Source organism: Zingiber officinale, chromosome 3A, assembly GCF_018446385.1.
Source record: "Zingiber officinale cultivar Zhangliang chromosome 3A, Zo_v1.1, whole genome shotgun sequence".
NCBI classification, from domain to species: domain Eukaryota; kingdom Viridiplantae; phylum Streptophyta; class Magnoliopsida; order Zingiberales; family Zingiberaceae; genus Zingiber; species Zingiber officinale.
This window is the reverse complement of record NC_055990.1, coordinates 112,022,426-112,034,831: the sequence shown is the minus strand read 5'-3', so window position 1 is coordinate 112,034,831 and position 12,406 is coordinate 112,022,426.

Below are 12,406 nucleotides of genomic sequence, written 5' to 3'. Positions count from 1 at the left end.
TGGACTCTCATGTTCTGCTCACTCCACCAATCCGCAACTCACAACACCTGCGACTGTCGGAGCCTCCCCCCGATCGTCCATCCTACACCAAGGAGCTACCGCCGTCGATCACCTTCGCCGAATCAGCGACATGGACACCAAAGCCCTGGTTGGTGTGTAGAGAGAAGATCCCCCGAGCGGCAACATCACCAGCAACCCAGGAGTCAACCTCGGGCATCGCATGAACGACCCCGACCATCCGCTCGAGAGGAAGAGAACAGATGAAATGCCTCGAGGGACGAGATCAACATCATCGCCAGAGGACCGACCGGAGGTGACTCCAACAAGGCAAGGAAGGTGCACGCCAGGCAGCTGACGACCCATGCGGTGGGCTGCAGCCAAGAGCGGGCAAACGGGCCCGAGATCAGCTTTGGGCCAAGGGACCTCGAGGGAGTCGAAGTCCCACATGATGACGCCCTCATCATCCGAGCGGTAATAGCTAACTATACTATTCACCGCATATTTATTGATACAGGCAGCTCGGTCAACATAATCTTCCGAAAGGCCTTCGACCAATTACAAATTGACCGAGCCGAGTTGCTGCCAATGACAACCCCCCTCTACGGGTTCACCGGTAACGAAGTTTTGCCGGTCGGACAAGTCCGGCAAGCTATCTCGCTGGGGGAGGAGCCACTCAGAAGAATGCGGACAGCCAACTTCATCGTGGTCGACGCTCCCTCCACGTACAATGTTATCCTGGGGCGACCGGCTTTCAACGAGTTCTGAGCGATCGTCTCCACCTTTTGCCAGAAGATCAAGTTCCCGGTGGAAGATAAAGTTGGGGAGGTCCGAGGAGATCAGCTTGCAGCCCGGCGATGCTACGTAGAAATGGTCCGAGCCGAGGCTAAATCCGCTCGAAAAGTGCCACGAGTCGAGGTAAACGCTATAACCGAAAAATCACCTTCTCTAGTTTATGAAGAAAAAGTGGAGGTACAGATCAACCCTTCCCGACCGGAGGCCACGACTTTCATAGCAGCCGACCTAAAAACAAGGCAGAGAAAGAAGCTGATTGAATGCCTGCAGAAAAACTGTGACATTTTCTCTTGGTCGACCCATGAGCTGCCAGGAGTCTCGCCGAGCATAGCGCATCACGAGATTCACGTCCGACCGGATCCTCGGCCGGTGAAGCAAAGGAAGAGGGACTTCAGTGCCGAACAGAATATCATCATCCGGGCGGAGGTGGAGAAGCTCTTGGACGCCGGCCACATACGTGAGGTGCAGTTCCCGAGTTGGTTCGCAAACGTGGTGCTGGTCTCCAAACCAGGCAACAAGTGGAGAGTCTGCATCGACTTCCGGGATCTGAACAAGGCCTGCCCAAAGGATTTCTACCCCTTGCCCTGAATCGATCAACTGGTAGACTCCACGACCAGATGCGAGCTGATATGCATGTTGGATGCATATCAGGGCTACCATCAAGTGTCGCTCGCCTGAGAAGACCAAGAAAAAGTCAGTTTCGTCATGGCAGACGACACTTATTGTTACAACGTAATGTCGTTCGGACTGAAGAACGTGGGAGCTACCTATCAGCTGTTGATGAATAAGGTATTCCGGGAGCAGATCGAGCGCAACTTGGAAGTGTACGTGGACGATATACTTATCAAATCCTTCCGAGCGGCAGACCTTTATGCAGATCTAGAAGAAACTTTCCAGACGCTGAGGAGATACAGGGTCAAGCTGAACCCCCAGAAGTGCTTGTTCGGAGCAAAGGGCGGACGTTTCTTGAGCTATATTGTGACCGAGTGGGGCATAGAAGCGAACCCCAGCAAGGTAAAAGCATTGCAAGATATGCCTCCTCCCCGAAACCTTCGAGAAGTACAACGCCTCACCGGTCAGATAACGGCGCTATCACGATTCATCTCCCGAACGGCCGACTGAAGCTTTCCCTTTTTCAGGATTCTGCGCAAGGCTACCAAGTTTCAATGGGATGAGGAATGCGATCGAGCGTTCGAGGAACTGAAGACTTATCTCAATTCTTTACCCGTGCTGGCCAAACCGGCTGTAGGAGAGCCGCTCCGTATTTACTTGTCTTCGACCGAGCATGCTGTGGGCTCGGCATTAGTAAGGCCGAATGGCGAAGAGCAGCCAGTGTATTTTTAAGCCACATTCTAAAGGATGCTGAAGTCCGCTACACTGGTTTCGAGAAATTGGATTTTGCCTTGATCCTCGCCGCGCGGAGATTGCACCCTTATTTCTTGGCGCATACAATCATCGTGATGACGAACAACCCGCTAGGAAGAGTGCTCCTGAATCCAGAAGCATCCGGGCGGCTCATCAAGTGGACAATGGAGCTGAGTGAGTTCGACATTCAGTATCAACCCGGCTCGGCGATTAAGGCCCAGTCCTTGGTAGATTTTGTGACCGAAGTGCAAAATCCCGAGCCCGAAGCTATGTGGAAGGTATTTGTGGATGGATCGTCCACTCGGCTCGGAAGCGGAATTGGCATCCTGTTGCTTTCCCCTCAAGAAGAGCGGATGCACCTGTCCGTCCGGCTGGACTATCGAGCAACCAATAATGAAGCTGAGTAGAAGCCCTAATAGCCGGCCTGCAGGCCGCGCGACACGTGGGATCTAGTCGAGTGACACTATTTTCAGATTCCCAGTTGGCTGCTCAGCAACTCTCAGGGACCTTCGAGATAAACAGCGCGAGGCTCAGGCTCTACGCGGAGGCCTTTGAAAAGCTCAAGACCAACTTTGTCGAGGTTGTCATACAAAAGATCCCCCGAGCTGAGAACCAGTCTACGGACGAGCTAGCCAAACTCGCCAGTTCAATTTCGTCGATCGTCCTCCAGCAACCTATCGAGCAAGTGTCCCTGGTGGCGCACATCGACCGAATGGAAGGCCTCACATTCCCGAGCGATTGGAGAACATCTATAATAGAATTTTTGCGATCAGAGGCCACGCCGTCCGATCGGGAGGAAGCCCAACTATTGAGGAGGAGAGCCGGCAGATTCACGCTCATCGGGGACCAACTCTACAAGAAGGCATTCTCCCAACCGCTGCTAAAGTGCGTCAGCTCGGAGAACACAGAGTACATTCTGCAAGAGGTACACCAAGGATCCTGCGAAGGTCATCCGGGCGGCCAGTCTTTGGCTAGGAAGATCCAGCTGGCCGGTTACTTCTAGCCAACTCTACAGGAAGACGCTGCTCGGACCGTCACTACCTGCCTTTCTTGTCATAGGTACCACAATTTCTCTCATAGGCCTACGATGGAAATGAAGGCGTCCACAGTATCCTGCCCGTTCGACCAATGGGGCATGGATATCGTAGGGCCTTTCCCCATGGCGACCGGTCAGCGAAGGTTTCTACTAGTGACAGTCGACTATTTCTCCAAGTGGGTCGAAGCTGAACCACTAGCCAAGATAACCGAGCAGATGGTCAAAAAGTTCATCTGGCTGTCACGCCTCAGAGGAGTCCCTGTCCGAAGAAATTTCGACAGCATCCCCCCTGTACGGCGGACAATCTGAAACTTTCTACATATATAAATACCTCAGCCACAGGCGGCTGGAATAATAACAGTAAATAAAACCAATCACCACGCAGTTTATATAAGTATTCAGCCTCTGGCTGTCACAACCACGCAGTTAATAAAATAAACAACATAGTAATACTCTGACTCGAAATCAACCCTACTCAACTACACTCGTAAAGCCCAAATCCGATTTTTCTTACCTCTTCTGCCGTCCAGGCAGGCATGTAGTAGTATAAAATCGAAAACAAATTCATCAACGAGACAAACTATATAATATCTAAGTATTCAACATCCAAATCCAAATATAGTCAAGTGAGAATCAAAAACAATACAAACGATAGCAAATAGCTGGAGGTCTGCAGGGGACTAGCAACTGGAACTCCCTCCTGACAGCATCAACCTGAAAATAACAACAATGGAGGCGGGGTGAGTCCAACACTCAGCAGGTACAGTTGATATGCAAAGTAAAGAAATAACACCTAGCACTAATCATGCGTACAGTCTCCTGATGAATAAAGGTAAATACCAAACTGAAGTAAGCAGGAGAGAAACTGTACTAACCAGGACCCGGTAAAAGGACAAACAGTCCGAAAGGTATAGAAGACCTGTATGCATGTCAATCAAGGTATCCAAGCAATGTGCAGCATATAAGTGCAACAAACACAAACACAAACAATAAATGCATCATGCATATGATGCCAATGTCATGGTCACCCCTGACGCCAGTCAGCCAACTCACAACATAAGTGGGACCGAGTGGGTAGGGCTGTGACAACCGTGCACTCAGCAACACTACTCCTGATGAGTGATCGAGTGGACGGGATGCTGTCGGAGCACATACGTACTCCTACCCCAAATCATAAATGGGGGAGCGCAATGCTCTCATCTCCCGGTACGCTATGACGGGGAGGAATCTCTAACGTGCTACACGCTGCGTCACACTACCCCTGAGCGGATCAACGGAGCACCGGAAGAGTCAAACTGACGTGCTACCACGCTGTGTCACGCTACCCATGAGCGTCACAACGGAGCACCGAACAGTGATGAAACTGGCAAAGTGCTCGACAATAAAGGAGCAATCAATCACTCAGCATGCAATCATGCGAATGGTGCATGTCACTAAACATGGTAATATACTAAACCAATCTCTGGATATATCATAATGTGCACCAAAGCGAATGAATCATATCAAGGTATCTGATCCTATAAGGTATCAAACCTAGGTCCTGACATGGTAAAATATGGTTATATCACTACCCATGAGCATGTGGAAATCAGGTACATATCCATACAAGATGTAAACAAACAATCAATCAACAGGTAGCATGTATTGGGCAGTGATTAACCGAAACAAGTAAGAAACACAACTAATGCATCTTGTTAATTTAATTACTAAGCATATCAAAGACAATAAGTCAAAAGTACCCGCCTCCGAAAATAGAAAGGTCCAAATCTGACTCCGAGATACTCGTCTCGCGTCAAAGTCCTGTATCCAATAAATAAATATTTTATTTAACTACACTCAAATGCATGACCAAATAAAAAAAATCCTTGAGGCTCAATTAGGGTAAAACCCTAATAAATCTAACCATCTAGTAATCCAATTTATCCATAATTCGATACATAAACCATACCTCAAGCTCAGCCAAAACGTGTACTGCCTGAAGGAGGTCCTTGGATTAATCCAAGGTACTGCTGGATCAAAGAGAAGTCCACAACACATAACCTTTCAACTCCACATGGCACAATAACTATACCTCACAGCCGTGTTTATTGCTCCACAACCCTCAGCTAGTTGCTCTTCCTCTCCACTGGTCAGAGGTGATGAACGATCTAGCAAAGATGGCAGATGATCCAGACTAGGGCACAACGTGACTGAACTAGATCCAATGGCTGGAACAGTGAGGTGCAGAGGTGTGGCAGCAGCAAAACTAGGGCACCGGCAGAAGAAAGCTTGCGGTCGCCAATCAGAATGATGGTCCAGCGCTAGTCCTAGGGCACAACGAGGACAGCATCGACACTGCTCTGGCGTCGGCCCACAATAGCTGTCAGCGGTGCATGAGTGCCGGCGAGGAGAAAACATTGGCGTCGGGGAGAAGAGAAGAAACTTGGGGCTCGACACAGAACCTCTCCTTGGCCGAGGGTGACTCCGAGGGAGGAAGAAGCTTGCCCGACTAACATTGGCCCTTTCCTTCCGACGATCGGGAGGCATAATCCGACGATCGGACAAAGTGGCGAAATCGGGGAAAAGAAAAGGCGACGCTCTGAACAGTTAGGGTTCGGTCTCAAACTGCGTCGACTGTCGTGATTCCCCGGTGGTCGGCGGCGACTTGTGCAACGAAGATCGGCGCGTCAGAGAAGAGGATCGGGCAGTGGCGAGGGAAGAAGGAAAGAGGAGAAGAGGATCGGCTCGGCACCGGCTGTGGCTCGCGCTCGCCGGCGCTTGGGCAGGGACGGAGGAGAAGGGCGGCATCGGCGGAGATGCTAGGGCTGAGAGGAGAAATCGCCGAGCGAAGGGAAGGTTAGGGCACGCGAGAGGAATAAGAGAAAAGAAAAAGAATAAGAAAATAAAAAGGAAAAGGAAAATAAAATTTTCCTCATTAAAACAGGGTAGCCTAAACAGGCTTTTCCGGGCCCCGTTTTCATCCCCGTTAACTCGTCCATACGAGCTCCGAAAAATTCCCGAAAAATTTCCAAAAATTCCTGAAAATTCCCTTATTAATATTCGCCTATTTTCGGTATTTTACATTCTCCCCCACTAATAAAAATTTGGTCCCCAAATTTCGTTATCTACCATCAGCAAGTACTAACAACAGATATAGAGTATATATGCTGAACGGTAAATAAATCACATACCTCAAGTGAAAAGATAGGGATATCGAACTCGGATCGTATCCTCGAGCTCCCAAGTAGCCTCCTCATCCGAATGATGCTGCCATCCGACTTTAACCAGCCGGATAGTCTTGTTCCGCAATTGACGCTCTTTCCGGTCTATAATCCAGACCGGAATCACCTCATAAGTGACGTCAGGCTGAACGGGAACTGAGATATCTGTCAGCACATGTGTCGGGTCAAGTACGTATCTCCTCAGCATAGATACGTGGAATACATCGTGGACGCCGGCCAAAGACGGCGATAATGCCAACCGATAAGCTACCGCTCTAATCCTTTCCGAGATCCGGAAAAGTCCAATATATCGCGGAGCTAGCTTACCTTGAGGCCAATCTCTTCACCCCTTTCGTGGGTGAAACTCGTAGAAATACCTGGTCGCAAATGGAGAACTCTAAGGGTCTCCGACTCCGGTCAGCATAACACTTCTGGCAGTCTTATGCCTCTAACATCCTCTGTCTGATAATATGGACCACTTTGCCTCACGTTGAGCTCTATGAGGTCTCAACAACTGGGTCTCTCGGATTCTCGTCCTGATCGACGACTGAGCAATCACCGTAACAAGAATACCCTGCTCTGTCTGTCCCTGCTCCTCAATGTCTAACTCAGAGAAATCCTGAATCAAATCTGTGACCACAACTCGGTGGCAAGCTAAAGTCCCTCTGGACCTCTAGCTAAGAGCATCGGCAACCACATTAGCTTTCCCCGGGTGATAGCTAATGGTACAATCAAAAATCCTTCAGGAACTCCATCCATCTCCTCGGTCGAAGATTAAGTTCCTCCTGAGTGAACAGATATTTGAGACTCCGATGTCAGTGAGAATCTCAATGTAATATCATACAGGTACTGCCGCCAAATCTTCAGAGCAAAAATAATAACGGCCAACTCCAGATCATGAACTGAGTATTTTCTTCTCAGGCTCCCTCAACTATCGAGAAGCATATAAGAATACTCTACCGTGCTGCACCAGAACAGCACCCATACCCTGTAGAGACGCGTCGGTGTAGAGGACAAATTCGTCCTCTTCCGTAGGTAAAAACCAAAAATCAAAGCCGACACTAGTCTCCGCTTCAGCTCCTAGAAGCTGGTCTTGCAATCCTCAGTCCAAGTAAACTTCACGCCTTTCATGGTCACGCGTGAAAATAGCATAGCTATGCGGAAGAAACCCTCGGCGAAAGGTCTGTAATATCCTGCGAGTCACAAAAGTGCGGATCTCCTACACTGATTTCGGCTGCTCCCAACGGTAACAACCTCTATCTCCTATGGAACCACGGTACACTCCTACTGGTGATCGTGTGTCCCAAACATCATAACAAAAGACAATCCAAACCAGCACTACTGATAATCACATATAGATGTTCTCGTCGAATCATCTCTAGATCTATGCAAAGGTAGTGTACGTGACTCACCTCGGATCCGTAATAGATCACAACATCGTCCACAAAATAATGGACACCTATCCAAACATCCTCGACATACCAGGATCACCGAGTCCCTGAAAACATCTAAGGCACTGTAAGCCTATATGGCAAAAACCAATACACATAATGTCCGTATCACAGACATTCCTATTCATAAGATCTCCAATAATAAATCGAAAAAAATCTGATCATCAATAACATAAATCACCAAAGAATAAATCCTCCAGGGTGAGAGCAACGCTCCATCACAGGAAACACCACATATGTGGGAGCAACGCTCTACCACAAGAAATCCTCAATATGTGGGAGCAACACTCCACCACAAATAATCTGAAATATGTATCTGCAATAAATATAGGAGCAATGCTCCGCTACCAGCAATCCGTGATATGTGGGAGCAACGCTCCACCACAAAATAATACATAAGTACCCCAAGGCACCTAACTATCCAGCTAGAGGCTGTACAAGATCTCCCTACCACAATTCACTGTGGTTAGCCTAGGCTATAACAACCTAGTAACTAATCAAATCCATCATCAACTCTATCAGCATCCTAGTGGGTCATCCACTGATAGGAAAATTAATTGATGGGTTAATTCAACAAATAACATAATGCAGTCACTCCACATTCTGCATTCAGTATAAGTAGAATCATCATACTGCTACCAATGTATACACCTAGCACACATGCTCACACAACATATGTATGATCAACAAAATCCTCCAATTATTATACACCAAACATATTCACAACTCAGGTATATTCAGTATGATATCTCCAACAATGCATACCGAACCCGTGTGCAAAATCAACATAGGTAAAATCAACAATACACCTCAAACCACACTCACATGACATATTTTCACCTATGCCAAGAGTATATCCAACATATACTTCCAATAAAGCATACTAAACACAGGTGCACTCACAAATCAAACATAATCAAAAAGATACCTCAGATATCACACCAAACACATATGTACATATCACAACTCAGATTAAATCGACAAAATGCCTCCATCAAAACACCACCAATGTACTTATACTACATCTCGGATTTAATCAACAAGATATCTTCAATAATACCTCCAGATTCATACACCCAACTACATATCTATGATCCACAAGGAACCTTCAAACCATAACAGAACAGGAATACATATACTACTTGCAAATGGACAGTCTACCACAGGACTCCTACAACCCAAAACAATCATGATATACATGCAAAATCAGCATACCAGCTCAATCACAGAGACCAACCTTATGCTACCAACACTCATGGGTTACCGGTATATCTAAACAAAATTCATGCATATGTATCAAGCATGAATACATCAATCAAAGGCAACCCAAAAATAAAGCAGCCTAATCATCCAGTAACAACCCTGCTCTAGGTTCAAAGGAACTGGTATCGGACAAAAAAAATATACACACCGTGGTATAACATTGCCAGTCAATGTCATACACTACCAAGACTATATCCCATGGGAAAATTTTATCATCATAAATCCAAATGTACTCTCCCAGTTTACACTAGTAAGGATTGTATCTCATAAGTGTTAAGCAATTAGCTCTACACTTCCTTACACCAGCGGGGTCACATATCCCAACACACCCTCTAAGTTATCTAACCAAGTATATACAGTCCACGGTCAAAGTCTTCATGGAATAGGATACATCGATCCTTTATAAACTATCCAAGCTGAAAATGATTTCTGACTAAATCAGTCCTTCCCACGTCAGTACAAAACATGTACTCAAAGGTGCTCTAGATATATAACTAAGCACAAATAACTTAAAGATTCAAACCTCTAAAAATAGAGTATGACAATCCTCTACTGATCAACCAACAAAACTAAATCATTCATCTACTAACTAATCAAGAATACCTTAATCCTCCACAAGCAACTAAGGTATATCCAACCCAATAATATCATATGTATAAATGTGTACGACCCAAAAGAAAAAGTCAGAATTTAAGAACATCAAGACACTCTCATCTTCATCCTCAAAAACATCAGCCCACACTATATCAGATGAATAAATCTCTACTCCCCATGAGGGCAAGTTAGCATTCAAAATATCAATCATTATTTTTCCACATAGTCCCATATCAGAGGAAGCATATATCATTTTTTTTTTCCATCCTGTTAACTATCCATAACCAACCAGATTTATTAAAATCTCATAGGTACATTCAACCGTAAACTCTCCAGCACCCAATTTATAATTTGATTACCAACCATAATCATCAAACCTGTGAATATCATAAATGACACTCACTAAGTCACCATTAACGACAACCCAAATATAAATCATCAGAATAGTTATCCACTAATAGATCATCAAAACAATTATCTAATAATTGATCATCAGACAACCACATAACATTTACTTTTATAAATCATTAGAAATCAACATATCACAATATCTGATCTCACAATATCCCTCAACCTCAAACCATTCCCAACAATGATCAAACAAAATAACTCCCCAATGAACAATTTTCATCGTATCGGGTACCCTAATATCCAAAAGATATGAGTATAAAAACTCTATTTGCTAAGTCAACAGGAATATCTAGGTATCATCCACTACCTAGCTAACAATAGCAGAAGCTGGTATGTGCCTCCATCTCCTACTAGTAGTAGTAGAAGCTAAAATTACTGGTAGTATGATAAGAAAAATCACCAGAGACTATAATCCTTGATCTCTATTAAGATCAACCATGCTCAATGGCTAACCCATCACATGTAATATGTGCTACAACAATCAAACAGGTACTAAATAAAGAATGCTAATGCCTGTCATAAACTAAGAAATTAAACATCATACCTATATGCCGTCTGGAGATGTTCCGTTGCTGTCAGTCCCCAACTTGACCTCCAAAATTTTCGATTGAGAACAACACCAGAAATCCATATAAATCCGAAACGGAAGTCCAAACACAATCGTAATGGAAAAATCCATGCAATCCAAAATAACTACCCAGTTTGCCTCGCAAACTTGGGCTAATCCAAAAATCCAGGATACCAAAAGCAGGTATCATAATCCACTCTGATACCATTAAATTGGTATCAGTCAAATCTAAAAAAATCCGTAACACGAAAAATCAAACAAGTATCGCCAACCTCGACGCTCTGATACCAAATAAATTTGTATCAGATAAATCTCGAAAATCCAACACACGGAAACTCACCAAGTATCGCCAAACTTTGGCGCTCTGATACCAATTAAATTGGTATCAGGTTATCCCAAATATCCCGAAATACGAAAACAAAGATCGTAAAACTTATGCTCTGATACCACTAAATTGTCACGCCCCAGAGGAGTCCCTGTCCGAAGAAATTTCGGCAGCATCTCCCCTGTACGGCGGACAATCTGAAACTTTCTACATACATAAATACCTCAGCCACAGGCGGCTGGAATAATAACAGTAAATAAAACCAATCACCACGCAGTTTATATAAGTATTCAGCCTCTGGCTGTCACAACCACGCAGTTAATAAAATAAACAACATAGTAATACTCTGACTCGAAATCAACCCTACTCAACTACACTCGTAAAGCCCAAATCCGATTTTTCTTACCTCTTCTGCCGTCCAGGCAGGCATGTAGTAGTATAAAATCGAAAACAAATCCATCAACGAGACAAATTATATAATATCTAAGTATTCAACATCCAAATCCAAATATAGTCAAGTGAGAATCAAAACAATACAAACGATAGCAAATAGCTGGAGGTCTGCAGGGGACTAGCAACTGGAACTCCCTCCTGACAGCATCAACCTGAAAATAACAACAATGGAGGCGGGGTGAGTCCAACACTCAGCAGGTACAGTTGATATGCAAAGTAAAGAAATAACACCTAGCACTAATCATGCGTACAGTCTCCTGATAAAGATAAAGGTAATTACAAACTGAAGAAGACAAGAGAGAATCTGTACTAACCAGGACCCGGTAAAAGGACAAACAGTCCGAAAGGTATAGAAGACCTGTATGCATGTCAATCAAGGTATCCAAGCAATGTGCAGCATATAAGTGCAACAAACACAAACACAAACAATAAATGCATCATGCATATGATGTCAATGTCATGGTCACCCCTGACGCCAGTCAGCCAACTCACAACATAAGTGGGACCGAGTGGGTAGGGCTGTGACAACCGTGCACTCAGCAACACTACTCCTGATGAGTGATCGAGTGGACGGGATGCTGTCGGAGCACATACGTACTCCTACCCCAAATCATAAATGGGGGAGCGCAATGCTCTCATCTCCCGGTACGCTATGACGGGGAGGAATCTCTAACGTGCTACACGCTGTGTCACACTACCCCTGAGCGGATCAACGGAGCACTGGAAGAGTCAAACTGACGTGCTACCACGCTGTGTCACGCTACCCATGAGCGTCACAACGGAGCACCGAACAGTAATGAAACTGGCAAAGTGCTCGACAATAAAGGAGCAATCAATCACTCAGCATGCAATCATGCGAATGGTGCATGTCACTAAACATGGTAATATACTAAACCAATCTCTGGATATATCATAATGTGCACCAAAGCGAATGAATCATATCAAGGT